Source organism: Papio anubis, chromosome 4, assembly GCF_008728515.1.
Source record: "Papio anubis isolate 15944 chromosome 4, Panubis1.0, whole genome shotgun sequence".
In the NCBI taxonomy this organism is placed as follows: Eukaryota; Metazoa; Chordata; class Mammalia; order Primates; family Cercopithecidae; genus Papio; species Papio anubis.
The window spans coordinates 112,859,195-112,882,522 of NC_044979.1; the positions used below are offsets into that span (position 1 = coordinate 112,859,195).

The 23,328-nt window shown below is 40.4% G+C and overlaps 1 non-coding gene across 1 annotated transcript; it reads right to left on the reverse strand.

The window, feature by feature from the left end:
* Nucleotides 1-1,240: 1,240 nt before the first annotated feature.
* Nucleotides 1,241-23,097, reverse strand: LOC103882867. Its single transcript, XR_002520952.2, has 4 exons — nt 22,248-23,097; nt 19,221-19,291; nt 3,202-3,300; nt 1,241-2,669 (listed from the first exon to the last, which is right to left on the reverse strand). It is a non-coding gene; the product is annotated as an uncharacterized LOC103882867 (transcript).
* Nucleotides 23,098-23,328: the final 231 nt, after the last annotated feature.

The window sequence follows — 23,328 nt, forward strand, 5'->3', positions numbered from 1 at the left end:
TTTTAGTCAGATTCAAGCATTTACATGAAATACATATTTTCCTTTGATGTTCTTCATGTCAGGCCATTATAGTGATTTTCATTTTTCATTTAATTTTTCACTGTGTATATAGGTAGGATATATAGTAATATGAATTTCATTTCAGGATATATAGATGACATTACAAAATACTTGTTATAAAAAGGGCCATTGGATGTGGTAGGGTTGAGAGTTGCTGCTATTCAGAAAAAATTCTACACTTTTTATTTAGCTCATTATCCAAACCCTGTATCATTGGAGCTCTGCCTACTTTTCTAGATGCATTCACCTGGTCCTTCCCCATGGGCACCCTACACACCAGGCATCCAGAATAGCTTGTCATCCCCTGAACATGCCACCCTCATATATGTCCCTGTGCCTTGCTACTCCACTTCACTGCTTCCTGGAGTGCTTTCTACCTCCTGAACCTGGTGGACCCCACTTTGGCCTCCATTTCTCAGCCCAAGGTCCCCCTTCTCTGCAGAGCTTCCCCGTTTTCATCTGACATTGTCAGTGCTGCGTTCCAGTTTATCTGTGTATGTTTCTCTTTCCCCACCTGAACTTAGACCTCTTTGAGCACATGGTCTAAGGACTCATCTTGCTGTCCTCAGATTTTCACCCTGCACTTGTGTGGCAAATTGCAGAAGTATAGACAGTATTTAGTAAATACATTTGATTCTCACAAGACTCCACTCTCCCATTCCTCTGTTTCTGTCTCCCACTCCCTGCCAGTTAAATGCACATCAGTGAGCTACAGCTCCCCAATGAGTGTGGCAGGAATTCAAAGCACCAGGCAAAGCTATGAGAAAACGTGCATGTTTGCAGGGCCCCGGCCAGTGTCTGACAGCTCTGACAGGCACGGGTCTTGAAGAACGTGATATGGATCTTTGCGGAATATTGGTCGTTTGGAAGTGTCCCCAAGTGCCACAGTTATGACATCACAGACAAGAGAACATTAGACTGTATCTCGGGTATTCCCAGTCCTTCATATTACCAATGAGATGGCTGAGTCTTGAGAAGGGAGGAGAATTTCCTAAGATCTCTGCCCAGAGATTGCCATGAATGAGGAGGCCCAGCCAGATGACCTGGACTCCAGCCTGCACTCAAAGATCACTAGTGTGGCTCGGGCACATGCATCAGTCAAGTTCTGTCATCCTGACTGATGCCTTCTCTCTCATGTCCCAGCAGAGGGACGCTTGGAGTCACGGTGCCAGCTGGAAGCCCCAGAATGTGAAATATAAAAAGTCAAATAACTGTTTTAATGGTGTAAGTGTATAGCAACTGTAATACCTACATATTAATATATAGATATGGAGATATAAAGCAATAGAATATAGATTTAAAGGAATAGAGACATAGAGGGAGTATACACCCAGAGAAAATTTCTAAAAAGGGGCACAAGAAATGATGATTATCTCTGAGGACTGCATAATTGGGATGTCAGGAGTTTTTCATCTTTTTCACAGTACCTCTTTCTTTTTACCATTTGAATTATTTTTACCGTACACGTGTAGTGCTGTAGCAGTAAAAAGTAAGTTGTTTTTAAAGACCAGCTATCTCATTCAAAAAATGAATTCAAAGTAAAGGCCTATGGAAAAGCATTTCTGATATTAATAACTCGATTACACAATCAGAATCTTCTTCCAAGACTTCCAGCCTCCCTTTAGCAAATAGATCTCGGAATTCAGGTTTCCTTCGTTAACATCCCAGGTTGTCACCACGCTTTGAGGTTTGAAACCATAATGTACTATTTCTTTTGTTGAAACACTTCTCATCTTTTCTATCAAAAGTAAAGACATTTATCTCTAAAGATAAAGGTACCACAATGCTATTTTCAATAGGCAGACTCCTGACCTAAAGATTAAAAAAATTTTTTTTATTTTTTTCTCTTCACAAAACTAGTACGTGCTCATTGTAGAAAATTAAGAAAATTCAGATAAACAAAAATGGTGTATATTACAAGCAGAGAAGCATTTTTTTCAATTTACGTGAAATGTTTATTTCCCAAATCGTGGTATGGCTCAATTAATGTTTGCTTTTTCATTGAAGAGGAGAAGAAAGAAATGTCTGTGAGTCTCAATAGAATTGTGTGGTACTTACATACAATTAGGATGCAATGAGTAAGAATCCATGTGTTGAATTGCTGCACTCTGTTCATTAAGTCACTGTAGGATTACTGAAAAGCAGCGTGAATGATCCATTGCTTTAATTAGACTACCTTAGGCTATGGCGAGTGGTTCAGAGAAAAACTACTATGCTTGGTAGTGGGAAATCTTGGAAGAAAATAGAAGACAAATAGAGGTGGCTAAATGAAATGTCTTGGGAAGAGAAATTCTATCATTTTCTTTTGCCAAGAAGGTTCAGCTTTTAGAATTAAAGTACTAGGATAGTTCACGGCACCTGATTGCCACATTGGATTAATGTAGTTTCTTTTGTTGATATCTAGGTTTTTAAAGAAATAGTACCACGAATAGCTGTAGATTCAGAAATTAGCCTTGTGTAGCATCAACACAAAAGGGGGAGTCACTGAGTTACCACAGTGACTTGGTAAGAATTGTTCCATTATTGCAATTATCTCACCTCAATTATCTCACCTCAGGGTTTCAGTTCCAAATTGGGTCCCTGGGAGGAGAGGAGGCCAGAGAGACATTCTGAGGACAAGAGAGAAAGAAGAGTCATAATCCTCTTAGACAACGGGAGGTTACTGGAGGAAAGAATGTGAGAAGTGTTCCAGGCCCTGGTGATATCTAGGCCAGCCTCCCTTGCAGACATTTGCTATTCCAGCCAGACCTTTCGTTCATATAAACCAGATACCAGGCCGGGCGCGGTGGCTCACGCCTGTAATCCCAGCACTTTGGGAGGCTGAGATGGGTGGATCACGAGGTCAGGAGATCAAGACCATCCTGGCCAACATGGTGAAACCCCATCTCTACTAAAATACAAAAAATTATCTGGGCATGATGGCGCGTGCCTGCTGTCTTAGCTACCCGGGAGGCTGAGGGGCTGAGGCAGGGGAGTGGCTTAAACCTGGGAGGTGGAGGTTGCAGTGAGCCAAGATGGTGCCACTGCACTCCAGCCTGGTGACAGAGCAAGACTCCGTCTCCAAAAAAAAAAAAAAAAAAAAAAAAACAGACACCAGTTTTGTAAGTCTAGGAGGTAGGACACAGCTGTAAACTGTAATACCTGTTGGAAAGACAGGAGCTGTGAGAGGGTTTCTAGATTCTACAGTGGAATTTAGTCATACCAGGTGAATCTTCATCTCTTGGTGCAATGGTTGGATACCTATGTGTAAAACGCAGACAAAAAGGAGAAGGGGTCAATTAAGACATCCAAGAGAAATTATCCATCAACAGCAGAAAGCTCAGTAGATGGGCAGAAGAGAAGCACTTCACCACGTGGATTTGGGGCCAAACTTGTTAAATCCTTCATAAGAGAGTGTGGCTGAGGTGGAGAATGAGGTGGGGGAATCAAAAGCGGGATTTGAGAGCTGGAGCTTGGGCGCCAGCCCTTTCATCCCCATGTGAATTAAGGAATACATGACAGTCTCTTAAGATTTTGCTTCTCACAGTGTGATCCCAGAGGTGTCTAAAAGAACAGAGAACTGGCTGGGCACGGTGGCTCACGCCTGTAATGCCGGCACTTTGGTAGCCCGAGACGGGTGGATCATGAGGTCAAGAGATCAAGACCATCCTGGCCAACATGGTGAAATCCCATCTCTACTAAAAATATAAAAATTAGTTGAGCATAGTGAAACACATCTGTGTTCCCAGCTACTCAGGAGGCTGAGGCAGGACAATCGCTTGAACCTGGGAGGCGAGGTTGCAGTGAGCCAAGATAGCACCACTGCACTCCAGCCTGGCGACAGAGCAAGACTTGGTCTCCAGAAAAAAAAGAAGAAGAAGAAGAGAAGGGAGAAGGGAGGAGGAGGAGAAGCCGGAGAGGAAGAAGAGGAGGAAGAGGAAGAGGAAGAGGAAGAAGAAGAGGAAGAGGAAGAAGAAGAAGAAGAAGAAGAAGAAGAAGAAGAAGAAGAAGAAGAAGAATCATCAAGGACTCCCGGACCTGGGAAAGGCTCTTGCTTCATGAAGGAGCCCTGGGCCAGTGCTGAGGTTCCCAGCCAAAGGGAATGCAAACTCATTCTGTAACCCATTTTCTTTCCTGCTGGGACTATTTCTGAGCACAGGCTATGCATGCGAGTACCATTCATGTTTCTTGAAGCTATTTGGAATATTTTGGAGGCTATATCCAAAGGCCATTTCTGGAGTTCTTAGCTAAATGATTAAAATAAACAACAACAACAAACAAATCTAAAATCAACAACATGACCTCTGCCAATCTTCCTATCACCGTTGTAGGAATCTCTGGTCAAGAAACTGCAAATATTAGTATTTCACTGGGATGTTCTGTGGGAAGTAAGGAGGGAAATGTCCGTACCAAAACCTTTCAAGTGAAATGTTCTGGCCAACACCTCCAGGAGAAAGTGAAAGCTAGAATGGCAGAAGCCATTGGTGGAAAAGAACATGCAGGCAGGAGAAGCCCCTGGAACCCGGATGGAAAGAAAACTGGAATAGACTTCTTCGTGGGCTGCAGAAAGAAAAAGGCTGGGCCACGATGAGGGCTGTTTCCAGCAAGCAAAGTTCAGCAGCTTAATCTCATCACAAAGGAGATCTTATCCATGATACAGGGGCCCAGGTGCCACAGAGAAATCTATCTGGGAGTCTGCAGACGGCCCACGTGTGCCAGTGATGAAGACAGATTCCACTGGAGCCACTGAGCACCATCTTAGCACCCTGGGGGGCCAAGAAGCTACACCAGCCCCAGGGAAGGGTTAATTTGCAAGGCAGCTAATGGCACTCACCATTCTCCTGGCTTCCTTCCCAGCCTTTTTACCTTCTCCAATGTGCTGGAAAAAGAGATTTTGATGGAAACTAGAATATCCATAAAGACAGTAAGGTTGAGGTCATGGAAGATGAAGATTAAGAGTGAAGAAACAGAGCAAGTGGAGGAACAAGCATACAATTAAAGAAATCACAGAAATGCTTGACACTTCAGGTTAAAGATGCTCTCAGTATGTCAGGTTGTGCTTTGTTTTGTCTTTTTACCTTAGAAAATGAAAAGACATACCTATATTTATCCCGATGAAATTTCAGATTATCAAAGATAAAGGAAAATTCCCAAAAGACATAGACAGTAAAACCAGGTTAACTATAGGATTTGTCTCCAGGCTTCTCTGCAATATAATCATGCCAAAGATCATGGAATAAGATCCACAGAGTTTAGAGGGGAAAGGATGTGGCTTAGGACTTGTAAATCGGGACAATTTATCATCATAGCATCAGAAAATGACAAACGTATTTTGAGATAGGCAAGTATTCCAAGAGCGAATTACCCATGTTATAGTAAAAATATCCAGGAAGAAGGTGAAAGAGGTAAACAATACTGATACCAATGAAACAAAGTATCCCAGTGAATAATTGCTGTTTCTGTGGTTATGAAATATACTTAAAATGTCCAAATGGTTTTTGAAAGAGAAATTGCAGAGTAAAAAACCTACTTGTAATATCCTGGTTTTAAAATCTGAGATAATGCTAACATAAACTGGGAGACAGAGAAAAAAGAAGAAACTTTTTAAAGCAAGCTGAATTCCTCATCTTATTTGAAGCATTGAGGCTTTATTGTTTTTATAACAGAGAAATAAAGGCTTACATGCTTTTAATGAAAGATGTTCTCTAACAGTAAAATGTATATTTTCCAAATCAGTAGAAATATAAAATATAATACACTAAAATAAACAAACAAAAAAACAGCATAAGTAAAGAACAAAGCAATAGAAAAGCATGAAACACAACTGCATCAACTAAGATAAATGTAAGTTGATCAAATTTCATCTTTAAAAGATAATAATTTGTAAATTGGGTCAGCAAAACAAAATCTAGCTAAAAGTTATTTTCAAAAAAATATATAAAACAAATTGAAGCAGAAATATTTTTTGAAGAGGTGGACAAAGACACACCAGATGAATGCAAATATAAAACAAATAAGAATATTAATACTAGACCAACTAGAATTAAGAAAAAAATCACTTGAACAATGGAGACTTTATAAATAAAATACATAATCCAAAATGAAGATATAATGGTCATGAATAATTAAGGGACCAACAAAAGAACAGCATCCAGAGAAATGAAACCAATGTTCTTAGTAATGACCTTAGAATATGCAAACTGAAAACACGGTGGGGAGTTACCTGCTCTTTATTATTTTGTGAGTTTTAAAACAATTTATTAATGTTTGTATTAGGGTTCTTCACAGAAACAGGATACGTATAGAACATATATATATCACTTTCTCTACATTTACATATACTTGAGAAAGAGATTGATGTATTGTAGAAATTGGCTCATAGAGGCTAAGTTGCACAATTTCCTGTCTGCAACTGGTGAACCATGAAAAGCCAGTAGTGTGATTCAGTCCAATGACCTGAGAACCAGGAGTGCCCACGTCTAACATCAGAAGACAGATGTGGGCCGGGCCTGGTGGCTTAGCGCCTGTAATCCCAGCACTTTAGGAAGCTGAGGCAGGTGGATCACCTGACCTCAGGAGTTTGAGACCAGACTGACCAATACGGTGAAACCCCGCCTCTACTAAAAATACAAAAATTAGCTGGGTGTGGTGGTTTGCGCATGTAGTCCCAGCTACTGGGGAGGCTGAGACAGGGGAATTGCTTAAACCTGGGAGGCAGAGGTTGCGGTGCGCTGAGATCGCGCCACTGCACTGCAGCCTGGGCAACAGAGCAAGACTCCATCTCAAAAAAACAAAACAAAACAAAAAAGAGGACAGATGCACTAGTTCAGAGGGAGCAAATTCCCCCTTCCTTTGCTTTTTGGCTCTATTCAGAACCCTTGAGAGAATGGATGATGCCTGCTTACATTGGAGGCGGTGATCTTCTCTCAGTCTATGGATTCAAATGCTAATCTCTTCCAGACCACCCTGACAGACACATCCAGAAATAATTCTTTACCAGCTATTATAGCCTCTTTTATGCATTTGTATTTTCAAAAATTTGTATTTTATTGAATGCTTAACTAAAATTTTTTTGGATTTGTAATAAGAATATTTAAAGTCAGGAATTTTATTTTAAGTATAGCTCTGAACATATTTAATTAGTTTGGGTAGTAGTGTGTTACCTACTAGTCTTATAAACTGTGACTTGCTTTAAATTTAATTTTTCTCTTTTATCCAAGACTTATTTAGTAATGTCTACTTTTAATTCCTAAGTAATGAATCCTAGCTTCTTCATATTGCACTCAAAGAATATGAACTAAATAAATTTTATAAACACTTAACGTAAATTGAGAAAATATATTCTTTATTTGTAACATGAATCATTTTTATTTGTCTCAATGCTTTCTCAATTCTTAATTTAATTTTCTAAAATGAGCATTAATATTTTTAAGAGAAAAAATAATTACAATTAATAAACTCGATAACAACAGACAAAACTAACAACCCAATTTAAAATGACCAAATGACTTGAATAGGTATTTCTCTGAAGAAGATACACAAATGGCCAATAAACACATGAAAGTGTGTTTAGTGTCGCTAGTCATTAGCAAAATGCAAAGCAAAACCACAAGAAGATATCCCTTCTCACCCATTAGGATGGCTACTATAAAAATCAATAATTAAACAAATAACAAGTGTTGGTGAGTGTGGTAGTCCATTCTTGCATTGCTATAAAGAAATACTTGAGGCTGGGTAATTTATAAAGAAAAGAGGTTTAATTGGCTAGTGCTTCTACAGGCTGTACAGGAAGCATACCTCCTCTCCTGCCTCTAGGAAGCCTCAAGGAGTTCACAATCATGAAAGAAGGCAAAGGGGGAGCAGGCATCTCACATAGTGGGAGGGGGAGCGAGAGAGAGAGAGTAGAGGGGAAGTGCCACATACTTAAATATCCAGATCTTGTGAGAACTCAACTCAGTATCTTGATGACAGCACCAAGCCATGAGGGATCTGCCCCCATGGCCCAGTCACCTCCCACCAGGCCCCACCTCTATCACTGAGGATTACAATTCCACATGAGATATGGTGGGCTCATGTATTCAAACTAGATCAGTGAGAAAGTAAAGAAATTGGAACTTTTGTGCATTGCTGGTAGAAATGTAAAATGGTGTAGACACTATAAAAAACAGTATGGTGGTTCCTCAAAAAATTAAATACAGAATTACTATATGATCCACCAATTTCACTTCTGGGTTTATACCGAAAAGAAGTAAAAGAAGGGACTTGAACATATATTTATAAACTCATGTTCCTAGCAGTATTATTCATAACAGCTGAGAGTAGGAAGAAACCCATGTGCCCAGGCAGGGATAAATATATACACAAAGTGTGGATATATACACAATGGAATATCATTCAGCCTTAAAAAGGAAGGCAATTTCGTCACATGCTACAATATGGATGAACCTTGAAGACATTATGTCAAATGAAACAAGCCAGTCACAAAAGGACAAATGCTGTATTTTTATTTGTATTTATATGAGGTACCAAGAATTGTCAAGTTCATAGAGACAGAAAGTAGAATGCAGTTGCCAAGGACTGGAGTGAGAAAGGAAAAGGAAATAATGTTTAATGGGTAAAGAATTTCCATTTGGGATGATGAGAAAGTTCTGGAAATTGATAGTGCTAATGTTTGTACAACATATAAATGTAATTGAAGCCACTGAACTGTACACTTAAAAATGATTAAAATAATGAATTTTATGGTTATGTATATTTTGTCACAATAAAAAGAAAAACAATAAAGAGTAAGAAGAGAGATGCTAAGAAGAGTGGAGGCATTACAGGATAAGCCTTGGGAAGCTCCTGAAAGACGGCAATACCCTAGGAGCCACACCCTGGGTTGGTGGCTTCCAGTTTGGCCAGAGCTTCCTTTTCTATGAACTGTGTCCTCTCCTTCTCCTTTATCAGTGGCACCTGATGGAGGTGAATGTCTACGGTCACAGTGCCAGGGACAGAAGAGGAGATGGAAGCATAGGTCACATACCCTGTGCCTGGCATCAGTCCAGGGTTTTGTCTGGGTGGAGGGAACTACTCTGCAGAAGTCAGAGGCTGGCCAGAAAGAGAGGAAGAAGATCGTAAGGGCGACTGGAAGAAGAGGAAATGAAAAAATGGTAAAGGAAAGGGGAGGAGGTAGTGACAGTGTGAGAAAGAAACAAATGCCCCTTCCTCCTTGCAAAACGGTGAAGTAGAGGGAGCAGATAAAATGGTTGCTGAGGCAGCCATGTTCCCCAGAGCTAGAAAACTAAGGGCGGGAGAAGTGAGAAATGGAACAGGAGGCCACTGCAGTAGCAAGATGTCAAGATGGAAGAGACTTTGTATGCAACTGTCCTCCACTGGGACACCACCTAGTACGTGAGTGCTGTGGCCTTATGAAGGTGAAGTGCAGAGAGCCACTGAATTACTGCTACCTTCAGTGATTGACCTATATCCAACACACAGAACCCTCTGCTCACTGTAAGAAATGTGTCTGGGGCATATCATTGTGGGTGTTGACAGTTTAACATGATCGATATGTCCTGGTGTAATCTATGGTCAAGAAAGAAGATAAAGTCTCAGCACAGTAGGAATGAATCTTACAAAAGAAAGAAATTGCTAGCTCAAAATTGATTGGTCTGCTTCTGAAAAATGAAGTTTTCCATTGCTGTTGAGATCTTTTGATACAGATCTTTCTGAGATTGTCTTTGGTGTAGTTTAAGTCACTGTGGAATTTGAAACCTGTGTTGCTCATTGAATGGAGTTTGGAAAATGAGTATTTCCTTCTATATTTTAAAGATGATATCTAAAACTTTTCATCTTAAATAGAGGCAAAATATGTGATTTCTGGCATATTGTAAATGTTAACATTTTCAAATAAAACTGTTACATTGCTCTGATAAATATAAAATGTGTTCTGAAAATGGAATATAAATACTATTGCAATTTGATATGCGATATCCATTTTTTAAGTACATGAACATTTGTTATTTAACAGGGAGAAAATTTACATCATTCACTTCTGACTTAAATCACATTTCCATCACACTTCCTCCATCGAGTTGTCTTAGTACAACTTTTATTCTTTATGCTATCAAATTTCTTTGAAAGAAAAACATGTCCATAAATTAAAATTTATTTTTTATTTTTTCTGATTAAAATTCTCTAAACTTAAAATTTTCATTTTAGTTTAATTATTATAAACCAAAACACCTTAAACATATAATACATTTTGATAAATTATTTTTAACCATAAAAAGAAAATTTTATTGGAAATGAAGCTGTTACTAAAATAGATTGGGGGAGGAATTCTATGAGGTCTTTGCTGAAGGTGACTTTCCTGAGTGATAGTGACAATTGTTCTTTTGCTTACAGCCCCAAACACTTTTGCAACTTGAGTCACTGTACCGGAGTTGGATTTCAGTTGGGTGAATCTTTTGTAAGGTGCATGAAAGGAAGTCCTGGTAGGAAATTTGAGAAAGCATTAATGTGGCAGATGAGCTCCCATGTGGTTCCATGTGAGAAAAGAGTACTTATGAACCTTGAAGGCCCGAAAACTGATTCCCTAGGAAGCCTTCATCCAAGCCCAGGGAAGTGAACTTCAATGTACATCTGCTTAAGGAAAACAGTCTCCAAGGACAAGTTAAGGAAAACAGTCTCCAAGGGCAAGTGGGATATGGATATATCCCAGTCGGGGGTGAAATGAAACCATTAAAACTTTACTTTTTAAACTCTAACTTCTAAATTTTCTACCTTTTCTGTGGTGAAGAACATTTTGGGTATAATTTCTAATACATTGATAAAGTAGAACAAGGGTGTAAATGTGAAAATCTCCCCTGTGGAGCAAGACAGTGATGAACATGATTTTAGAATCATATCATTCTGTCTCCACTTGAAGAACTATCTTGCCTATGATTGAGGTCTGTGAAGCAAAATTTCTCAAAGGAGGGTTCCAGATGCATCACCAAGGTCTGTGAGTTCTCCACATAACCTATAAATTATGCTTTCACTGTAATGATAACTTGGAGACAATGTAACTTTAGTGTAGACTGCAGCATCTGGATGAAAACTCTATCTGGAGACCTCCTGTAGGATTTTGGTGTCCTCTAGGTTATGGAGGCCCCAGGTCTAACTCCTTGAACCTCTTTGTTTCTCCAGCCACATGTACTCCCTTGCATCTTCTTCATTCAGTGCCTTGGCTTCAATGCCATCCATCTACTCCCTGACTCTGAACTGTAAATCTCCAGCTCAGACCTCTCTCCCAAACTTCAGATGCTAGAACCCAACTTATACCCCACTTGGATGCCTACCAGAGGTGCCAAAGTTAATTGAGTCAGAACTGAGCTTGTTATTTCTTTCCACTTTGGAACCTGCTCTATCCCCAGCTTCCCCACCTCTGGTGAAGGCAGCTCCATCCTTCCTGGGTGACACTTCTTTATTTTATTTTATTTTTTTTTCCGAGACGGAGTTTCACTCTTTCACCCAGGCTGGAGTGAAGTGGCACGATCTTGGCTCACTGCAACCTCCACCCCCCGGGTTCAAGCAATTCTCCTGCCTCAGCCTCCCGAGTAGCTGGGATTATAGGCGCCTGCCACGACGCCCGGCTAATTTTTGTATTTTTAGTAGAGACGGGGTTTTGCCATGTTGGCCAGGCCGGTCTCCAACTCCTGACCTCAGGTGATCCACCTGACTCGGCTTCCCAAAGTGCTAGGATTACAGGCGTGAGCCACTGAGCCCAGCCACCTGAGTGACACTTCTAAACTGTGAGTGAGATCATGCAATGACTCTGCTCCAAGCACTGAAATGGCTCCCCATTTCACTCAAAGAAAAAGCCAAAGTGCTTACCATGATTTCCTGGAGTTTTCACATTCTTCCCTGCTGCTATGCTTTGAATGTTTGTCCCTTCTGAAACTCATGTAGAAACTTATCTCCAATGTGGCAGTATTGGGAGGTGGGGCCTTTAAGAGATGATTGGGTCATGAGGGCTTTCATGGATTAATGGATTAATGTGTTACCACAAGAGTGGGGCTGGCAGCTTTATAAGAAGACAAAGAGAGACCTGAGCTAGCATGCTCAGCTCCCTCACCATGTGTTGCCTGGAGCAACCCTGGGACTCTGCAGAGAGTCGCCAACAGCAAGAAGGCCCTCACCAGATGCTGCCTCAACCTTGAAGCTGGTCCCAGCCTCCAGAACTATAAGAAATAAGTTCCTTTCCTTTATAAATTACCTAGTTTTAGGTATTCTGTTATAAGCAACAGAAAACAGACTAAGATAACCTTTACTTCTTCAACCTTCTCTCTTACTCCTCCACTTCCAGCTCACTGACATACAGCCACATTGACTTTTCAGCTCTTTCCTGAACACATCAGGTATATCCCCACCTCAAGAATCTGCCCTACCTGGTCCTTCGGCCTGAACTGCTCACTTCTCCTACACAGCCCCTTGGCTCATACCCTCACCTTTCGCAAATGTTTTCCCTTATCACACTTTTCCAATGAAGCCTATACTGACCCCTGTTTCAAATTGCAACCTGCTCCACTCCAGCCCCAGCAGTCCCTAAAGCCCTGTCCTACTCTTTTTTCCTTAAAAAAAAAAAAAAAAAAAAAAAAAAAACTGTGGCCGGGCATGGTGGCTCAAGCCTGTAGTCCCAGCACTTTGGGAGGCCGAGACAGGCGGATCACAAGGTCAGGAGATCAAGACCATCCTGGCTAACACGGTGAAACCCCGTCTCTACTGAAAAATACAAAAAACTAGCCGGGCGAGGTGACGGGCGCCTGTAGTCCCAGCTACTCGGGAGGCTGAGGCAGGAGAATGGCGTGAACCCGAAAGGCGGAGCTTGCAGTGAGCTGAGATCCGGCCACTGCACTCCAGTTTGGGCGACAGAGCGAGATTCCATCTCAAAAAAAAAAAATTGTTTTTAAACACACTATACAATTTACTTATTAAAATAACTTTTGTTTTCTGTCTCCTCCTGCTGGAATAGGAGTTTCATGAAGACAAGGAGGTTTTCCATTTTGTCCACCAGTGTATGTAATTGCCTAGAGCCTGCTTGGCACATGGCACGTGCTTGAATGAGTGAGCAAGTGAGTGAGTGACTGAATAAAATGCAGAATAGAATGAATCATGCATAGCTCACTGCTTAAAGGAAACTTTCATCATGCTTTAAATAGATAACAGTTGTGGGCCATGTGGTTCTCACACAGTGCATGGAGCCAAGGTTTATAAAACTCAAAGGTCTGCACCAGACAACAATCGAGCCAGGTTTCCATTTCAGGCAGGCACATGGCACCGTATCCAGCCAGCCCCTCCTGCTCCGTAGTCACTTGCAAAAATTCAAAAGCAGCAACTATCAGAATTACAATGAAGATTTTTTTATCTTTTCAATTCCAGAAATAATTGGATTAAATACCCATTTATTACAGATTCAATAATATCACATTGCCAATCTTATTTTCAGATGAACCAGTCAGCCTTACAAGTTACTACATGACGCCTCTTCAAAAAAGGCATTCAATGATTGCTTGCCAGCAGAATTTGGGTTAAATATGAAGTCTGTTTATCCTGAACTGAAAAAGCCTTGTAGTTATTCATATCACTTTGCCCATCAAACTTATCCAAATAGGCATTCTCTAAAAATTTCTTTCAAGTTAAAATATAGAAATGGATTAAATAAAGAGTTGAAACTAAGGCTCTTTATTTCATTAAGCCCAAATTGAATGATTGAGTTTCACCAAAATAACATCAATTATTATATTACATTAGGGTCATTAATGTGATTTTTTTATACTTATATTTAAGTTTTGTTTTAGTTTTGTGGTTAAGAGCCATGCTTATAAGAGCATTTATACCTAGTTTCATGTTTGTCATAAAAACTGAGTCCTAACAGGTCTCTATCTGTTATTTACCAGAATTTGGGACAAATTCTACAAGGAAAGTCATAAGGAATAGAAATTACTGAGAAGAAAAAAAAAGTAACAAGGTTGGATTAAGACAAGAAAAGGCAATGAGATCACCCATGTTCCCGTCACTCCATAGACAGGAAGCCCAGGGCCAGCCAGAACGTGATGGACACACGATGGAGCTTGTGTCCCAGTGCAGGGGCCCTTTCCCATGCGGAAGTTCTTCCTTACAGAACAAGTATGCAAATGTTGTCTTATCAATGGGGAGATAACCCCAGCAGGGTGCCAGCAGCTGGTATATGGATGTCAGCTATTTGCAGGAGTGGTCTGGAAAGGACTGCTCAGGCCCTGCCATCAGGGGAAGGAAGTTGCTGGTCCCAAGGGAAAGGAGGATCCCTGGTCCCTGTTTGCTCATTGCCCAGGCAACACAGCATGCAAGCATGATGATTCTACTTCGTGTATCACCGTGTTTGATGTATTTTAAATAACAGTAAAATAAAAATCATTTAAATAAATAACAGATGTTTGTTACTTTCCTTTAATAAGTTCTACACAAAACTCAAGTTCTTAAATGTTGTCGGATTATTTGGTGGGATGCCAAATGCCATTGGTGTTTGCTGAAAAATAGCCTCATCCCACCAAGATATCTTAGTTTACTATCAGCAAGTATTTTAGGAGACCTGACTACTACGTAAGACCAAGTAAATCTTTCACTTCAGAGAACTGCATTTCTGGGATCTGGGTTAAGTGCATAGTAGAAATACATCCCTTGGCTATTTTCTCCTTAGCGGTAGTGGTATATTCCTTAGAGAGTTCCTCAAAAGCTTCAAGGTTTTCCAAAGATCAAACTAATGCCAATCCACAGCACTGTCAGATAGGAGTTGATCCACCTCTAGCTTCAGATTCAAACATAGCACATCCTATGGTGCAGTCAGTGAAGAATGAATATTTTTCCCTTGCCACACAGCATTGCCATCAGCTTAACCAAAGACCAGATCTTCTTATACCACCTGCTCACTGACCAGGTAAGGGCTGTGAAATCAATGAAACTGGCAGTCTCTGAATTCGGCTGTTTTTGTTTTGAAAAATAATCACTCTTCAAAAATGATGTCTATATATATGACAGATAAAAATATGTCTATAAAAAATAAATTATTTATGTAGAGACAAGGTCTCTCTATATTGCCCAGGCTGGTCTCAAACTCCTGGCCTCAAGTGATCTTTCTGCCTTGGCCTCCCAAAGTATTGGGATTACAGGAGTGAGCCACCATGCCCAGACTATGACAGATGAAAATCTTAAAGGATAATTTTATCTTTTTTGTGCTTCAGTTAGACATATTAAGGGATTATTTCAGTCTGCAAAAGCTAGGACACTTAAAGTTGAGATGACCAACTGCAAGTCCAATTAGTTGAAGATGCATTGGCTTAGTTCCAGGAATTGGTACAACCTTTGCATTTCCTGAAGAAGCAATTATCTTCTTCATGGGGCATAATCCACTTCTTTGTTCACTTTTTCACACTGCCAATTAAGGAAAGTTTTGTAGAATTAACTAGAGTTCATTTGAAGTCGTTATACCTTTCTCAGGAAGCTTTGTTGGAGGTCACACTCTATGATTACTTTGCACTTTATAAAGCAAGAACTTTTCCATGAAGACCTCTCAGGATTTCCTTTCATTTCCTTTATAGGTTTAGTGTGTTTTAGAATAGCATACTACAGCTGATAATGCAACCTAGATGACAGATAATCTCTCTAGCAGAGAAGTCAGCTTTAGTTGCCAGCCAAGAGGAGCCATCCCTGTGGGTGGGCATTGATCAAGACAGAGCTTGCTTAATTTGGAGAGCGTTTTGGCAGTTTGCAAAGCTCTTTCTCCTATAATTCCTCTTTTTTCCCTTCCAACAACCCTGGAAAAAAAGTTGTTGTTATTCCCATTGCAAGGATGAGTTAATCAAGCTTAGAGAAGTTGAAGCCCAGCCAGGTAATGAGTTATAAATAAGGGAGGAATTGATGTCTTCTGCTCATGAATCCTGTACACTTCCCAACATATCACACCCTCCTTATGATATGAGGTGTGCGGTGAAGATCGCTCTTCCTAACAGCTGCCGCACCCCTACAGGTTACAGACTCATGATGGCTTCCAATGGTGGGAGTTTGAAATACGCCAGGTGATAATCTCATAGACCAGGTGAGTACCACTCCACTTGGAAAATGTGTTGAAGTGAAAAATAAGGCCATTATTTTAAAATACCCAGAAGGTTTAGAGTACTTAAAACTCTATTTTTAAAAATCATTTATTGTTTTCATTATTAATCTACTCTAGTAGTATTCGACTTTCCCCTGAAGGATTTCTGGTACAGAAAAAGATTGATTTACAAAACCAAAAATAAATCACATGCAAATTAATATTAAATATTGTCAATATGGTTTCTGATATATAGAAGTTTTGTGGCCCTTGGGCCATAATCGCCTTTTACCAGTCAGCAGAAGATTAAAGAAAACAAAATGAAAGATTTAAAGGAAGCAAAAGGAATGCTTTTTAAATCCAATGGCTCTCAGAAGGGTCAGAACTAATAATTTAGTATTATTATCATATATTTTCCTTTTTATATTTTCTTTTTTTGGTTTTTTAATTTTAATTTTGCTTTTTTGTTTTCATGAAAAATAATATTTTAATGTGATCTGGAAAATCAAATGAATGCAAAAAAATCATGATGAATCAAATATAAAAATTTTAAGTGAAAACTGGATAGGTATTACTGATTTTTCCTTTCACTACAGGCTCAAATATGGCTCAACACAGCACCATTACTGATTCTCTCTTTATTTAGAATTTTTATATTTTGTCCAACATGAATTTTTTTCATTTGAGTTTTTAAAAAATATTGCATTAAAATATTCTTTACAAATTTTGCACCCAAGACAGGTGCCTACTCACCTCACCGTCATCCTGGCCCTAGCTCTCAACACACAATCTCCATCCCTGGACACTTACATCAGAAGTAACCTTTGGGTTGTTCAGGTCATCATGTACTTGGATATGTTAACAGCCCTTTGAGAGCCCCTCTACCCACCAGGGCCCCTTGTTGCAACTGAAACTGTGTCCTGTTAGATGCAAGACATTGAGGAGGCCAAACCAGCAGCACACAAGTAACAAATGCCTCTTCCTTCAGATTCCCCATGGTCTAAAGAATGCATAATTCCCACAACCCAGAAGCATTGCATGCCTCAGCTATGTATTTCTTTCTATGACTTTATTCATGAAAATGCAAACAGGTTGAGGACTAAGCACACAAACAAATACTGCACCTCTATATATTCAGTAAAAAGGATTAAAAAATGATTTCAGTAAATGTCCTATTTTTTAGAGTCTTGAAGGAATATCCAACTCAGTTAGTCTCTCAGAGACCAACTTGCAGGAGAATCTCACACAGGGCAGTATGATGAACACCACAGAGCTGACATGGAGCTCCAACCACACAGACCACCTAGCTTCTAAGACACAAGGGGACAGGAGAAGGGGCATTTACTCAGCTTCTGAGCTGCATGTGCCCAGCACTGGCAGGACCCTCTGCCTCTGAGGGTATGTAATTGAGGGAATGGGGGAAGTGGAAATTTCAGAATGCATGGTTAATAGAGTGGAGTGGGCAAGATTGTAAGAGCAGAATCTGATGGATATGAGAGCCTTGACTGAGGGAGCACTTACAGGAGAAGATGAATTGGCAGTAGGACAAGAAGAGGGGTCTTGCCTCGTGGTAGACACCTGATGGCTAGAACCCCCTGACAGTAGACCACTGACTGCTAAAGGTCCAGGTGAATGGGGCCATTGAGGGCCTTGCTTCCCACCCTCCTGGTCCTTTCTGGACAATATTCCCTCCCACCACTATAATTATAGGATCACTGTGGAAACAAGAGCATGGAGTAGCATTTGACACATGGGCTGAAGGAAGGATTACAAGAGCACAGCAAGACCCCAGGAGGTCAATAGGCTATGGCCCTCTCAGCTCAGACATTGTGCAGCAAGCTGCTAAGGGACTGTTCTTGGCACCTGGGCAATTCTTCTGGCCAAGCTTGGGATCTGCATGTTTCCAGTGACCCCAAGTGAGAGGAAGGCAAAACACTGGGTAACACAACAGTCTGGATGGGGAGCCTCAGGATTAACTTGTGTATGCTGCCTCACCTCTGTCTCACAGCAACCTACAAAGTAGGAATTGCTGTCCCTAAACTGCAGAGGAGGAAGCAAGTTCAGAAAGATTTGTCAGCTTGTCTAAAGTAATGCAATAAATAAGCAGTCTCTAAGTCACATGGATAATCTCTTGGGCATTGTCTCTCTCAGCCATGGAGAACTGGAAAAGGAAGAATCACTGCTTTTCTCAAGCAAATCAGTTCCTTGATGTCTTTTGGTTCTCATTCCTTGCCTTCTCCTGATCCTTTGACCCCTTTTATAGATCAAGGTGCTCTAGAATAATGGATGGTTTTGGGTGGTGAATTAAAGTGGATAAATAGGGACAGGGACGGTTAAATTGGGAGCCTTTCTTACAACCTTGATGGGTTTTTTTCCCCCAACAAGTTTCCTTTTCTACTGAAATGCCACACCAATGCTTGTCGGATTTATGAGGTGGCCAGACTAATGTGTTGTTTTTTTTCCTTTTTCTTTTTTTCTTTTCTTTTAAGTTTCCCTTGAGAGAATAAATGGCAATGGAGAGAACTACTTAACAAGGTCCTGGTTTATCTTGCAACACAGTAGCTAAACCTGCCTGATTTCATGTGCATTTTTGTAGAGATCAGCTTGGTAGACAGTAATAGCAGAGAAATGACACCTTAATCTTGGTTTGCAAGCACTTCTCCCATCAGTCCTAGATTAGGCCATGTAGAGATGTTGGTTTATGCATGCTGCAGCAGTGGACATAATGAATATAATTTACCCAGTGGACAAAGGTGTGTACCAAGTGAATTTAAATAATTGGTGTGGATTGACTAATAGCTAAGAAGTGGGCTTTTAAAGAGATACTAAAGATTGAAAGGTTTTAAAAATTTTTTTCTTAAAAAACAAAACAAAACAAAACATTGATTGTAGATACTGAAAAGCTAGGGTTTGCCCTCTTCATTTCTACTCACCTTCCAAATAGTTATATCCAAAATGTTTTTCCCTCTCCCCTACCTTGCCCCCCGTTAAAATAGAAATTGGCATTAATATCCTGCTCCCGAATGCATGTAAAATTTGTACAAAATTATCTTCTACGAAAATGATTTGTAATCTGTAGACTTATTACCTGGGAGATGTCTTGAGATATAAAATCCCATCCTTTTGGGTTGTGGGTTTTTTGTTTTCTCCAAATCTGATCTTTAAAAAGAAAAAAAAATAAGTTGTAGAAGTGAGAACCCAATACAATCTGTTTGACCTCAAAGACTGTGGTCTTTCCACCAAATGACATATCCTTCAAAACTTCTATTTCAAAAGTATTTAAAACATAAACAAATACTTAAGCTAGCAAAGCCATCCGAGACTTGAGAATTCTTGCAAGCAAAGAACAACAAAAAAATTGAGCACCAAACTGTCAAGAAGTCAATAAAACTCAATGGCCTCAAACTAGACTGACACACGAAGTAAAATATACCAGGGAGGCTTGAAAATGTTTTGCATTCACAATAACATTGATTTCAACAATGGAAAGACACCAACTTTGTTACCAATTCAAAGATACCAACTCAGAATGTAGAAGAAATAAAAGTAATAGGATATCACCAAAGTTTTGCTCTGTAGCCTGTATTTTGCAGGTTATTTTCCTGTGAAGGATTTTAAAGCTTTGCTCTTGTTTTACAAACACATTTTATTGCCTTCAGGTTGGAATCAATTACCAACTACACAAATCACAAATATGTTTGGACGTTGGACTGAAGAATTTGATATTTCAGGGATTTCACAGTCACGTTCCCTGAATCTAATTTTACAAAACAGAAAATCAACATTTTATCTTATGATTTGGGCATAAATAAGGTTTAATTTTTATTATCAGTAAGTAAGATGAATTACACTGGGTAATGTTTCAATTAAAAAGTGAACAAAGTGTATGGCAGCCATGAAAATTTATTTTGCAGCCTTAAGTACATGGAACACATTTGAGCAAGAGCCCAATCACTCATTTTTAAATTAATTGCCATGTTTGACCCAAAGCAACACTTCCCATGGGCTGTTTCCAGCCAGCAGCAGAGTACGGCAGGGACAGCCCCATTTTGGGGAGACACAGGACTCCTCTGACAGCCAAGTGTGCCTCAAGGACCCCTTGAGTCTTGCTGAACCTTCATTATTACCACATGGGGTCTAGAATGTCTCCCATCCAGTCATTCTTCCCTCTCTCCTTCATTCAGGGCCAGGATTGCAATGCAGTCTGACAGCTCTTTCAGCTTTTCCCAACTCTCTCTCCACTTCCTATTTTATAACTCAGTAAAATCCTTGCATGTTTAATCCTTTCTTGGTGTCTGCTTCTCAAAAGACATACATTCACATCAAACATAAATAAAAGTAAAAACTGTGATAACTTATTTTCTGGAATTTTGTATTTATTTCTGAAGTTTTAGAGCTTAATTTAGCTCCTTTTACATAGTACTCAATCGAACTGGTAAAAAAAGGATATTCATTTAATCAATGAATATCATAATAAAAAGTTTGTGAAATATGTAGCTTCCAATTGCACACCAAATTTTACATATTTGTGATCGTCCTTTTTTATGACATTTTATTCATAGAGTATTAGATATACATCTAAGATTGGAGACGGCTGAATAGAAGCCTTCACTAGTCATTCTCCCCACAGGAACACCAAATTGATCAACTATCCACACACAAAAAAAGCACCTTTGTAAGAACCAAAAATCAGGTGAGTGATCACAGTACCTGGTTTTAATTTCATATCACAGAAAGAGGCATTGAAGAGGGTAGGAAAGACAGTCTTGAATCACTGGCAGTATCCCTCCCCATCCCCCAGCAGTAGCTGCATGGTACAGAAACAGAATCTGTGTGCTTGGGGAAGTGACAGCGCGGTGACTGTGGGACTTTGCGTTGGAACTCAGTGCTGCCCAATCACAACAGAAAACAATACCAGGCAGAACTCAGCCGACACCCTCGGAGGTAGCATTTACACCAGCGCTAACCAAAGGGGAATAGTCCATCCCAATGGTCTGAACTTGAGTTTCAGTGAGCCTCGCCACCACAGGCTAAAGTGCTGTGGGGACATAAATAAATTTGAAAGGCAGTCTAGGCCACAAGGACTGCAACTCCTAGGCAAGTCCTAGTGCTGTGCTGGGCTCAGACCCAGTGAACTTGTGGGGCATGTGACCTAGTGAGACACCAGCCAGGGTGGCCAAGGGAGTGCTTGTGCCTCCCCATCCACAACCCCAAGTAGCACAGCTTGCAGCTTCAAAAGACACTCCTTCCTTTGGCTTAATGAAAAGAAAGAATAAAGAGGGCTTTGTCTTGCAACTTGGATTCCAGCTCAGCCACAGTAGGATCTGGCACTGGGCAGGGACCTGAGGCACTCATTCCAGGCCCTAGCTCCCAGATACATTTCTAGACATTCCCTGGGCCAGAAGGGAAACTTCTGCCTTGAAGGAAAGAACCCAGTACTGGCAGGATTCATAACCTGCTGACTAAAGAGCCCTGGGGCCCTAAATAATCAGCAGCAATAATGAGGTAGTACACACATCATGGGCCTTGAGAGAGACTCTGAGACATGATGGCTTCAGATGTGACCCAGTACATTCCCAGTTGTGGTGGCTATGGTGAAATACTCCTTCTTCTAGAGAAAAGAAGAGGGAAGAGTAAAGGGAACTTTTTCTTGCAGTTCAGGTACCAGTTTGGCCACAGTGAGGTAGAGTACCAAGCAGGCTCTTGAAATCACTGATTCCAGTCCTTGGCTCTTGGGTGTCATTTTTGGACCTGCCCTGGGCCAAAAGGGAGTCCACTATTCTGAAAGGTGAGTCCAAGGCCTGGAAGCATTCACCACAAGCCGACTGAAGAGCTTTTGGGCCTTGAGTGAACACTTGTAGTAGCCTAGCAGGACTCCCCATGGGTTTGTGGTGGTGGCCATGGGAAGATACTCCTCTGCTTGTCAAAAGGGGAGGGAAGAGTGGAAAGGACTTTGTCTTGTGATTTTGGTGCCAGCTCAGGCACAGTAAGATAAAGCACCAAGTAGATTCCTAAGGTTTCCGACTCCAGGCCCTTGTTCCCAGATGGCATCTCTAAACCTGCCGAGGACTAGGAGGAACTCTAAAGGAAAGGATGCAAGCCTGGCTGGCTTTACCTGAAGCTGACTATAGAGCGTTAGGGCCTTGAGCAAACATAGGCAGGAGTAAGGTAGTGGTTACAGTGGGCCTTGGGTGAGACCGAGAGCTATGCTGGTTTTAGGTCCAAACCAATGCAGTCCCAGTGGTGGTGGCCACAGTGGTGCTTCTGTCACCCTTCTCCCAGCTCCAGTCAGCTCAGCACAGAAAGAGACTCCACCTATTTGAGACAAAGTAAGGGAAGAGAATGAGAGTTTCGGCCTGGGCATCCAGAGAATTCTTCTGGATCTTATCCAAGACCACTAAGGCAGTACTCCTATGAGTCTGAAAGAGCCACAGCATTACTGGGCTTGGGGTGCCCCTTAATGCAGATATGACTGCAGTGACCAAAAACATAGATCACAATACCCAAGTACCTTCAAATACCTGGAGAGCCTTTCCAAGAAGGACATGTACAAACAAATTCAGACTGTGAATACTACAATACCTAACTCTTCAGTGCTCAGACACTGATAAACACCCACAAGCATCAAGACCATCCAGGAAAACAAAACCTCACCAAATAAACTAAATAAAGCACCAGAAATCCTGGAGAGACAGAGATATGTGAACTTTTAGACAGAGAATTTGAAATAGCTGTTTTGAGGAAACTCAGTGAAATTTAAGATAACACAGAGAAGGAACTCAAAATCCTATTGATAAATTTAATAAAGAGATTGAAATGATTTAAAAGAATCAAGCAAAAATTCTGGGGTTACCAAATGCAATTGATATATTGAAGAATGCATCAGAGTTTCTTAACAACAGAACTGATCAAGCAGAAGAAAGAATTAGTGAGCTTGAAGATAGGCTATTTGAAAATACACAGTTAAATTGTCATCAGTTTAAAATAATGGGTTATAAGATATTATTTGCAAGCCTCATAGTAACCTCAAATAAAAAAATACAATGAATACACAAAAACTAAAAAACAAGATACTAAAATATATCACCAGAAAATTCCTTTCATTAAAAGGAAGACAGGAAGGGAGGAAAAAAGTAAGAGAAGACCACAAAACGACTAGAAAATAACACAAATGGCAGGAGTAAATTCTTACTTAT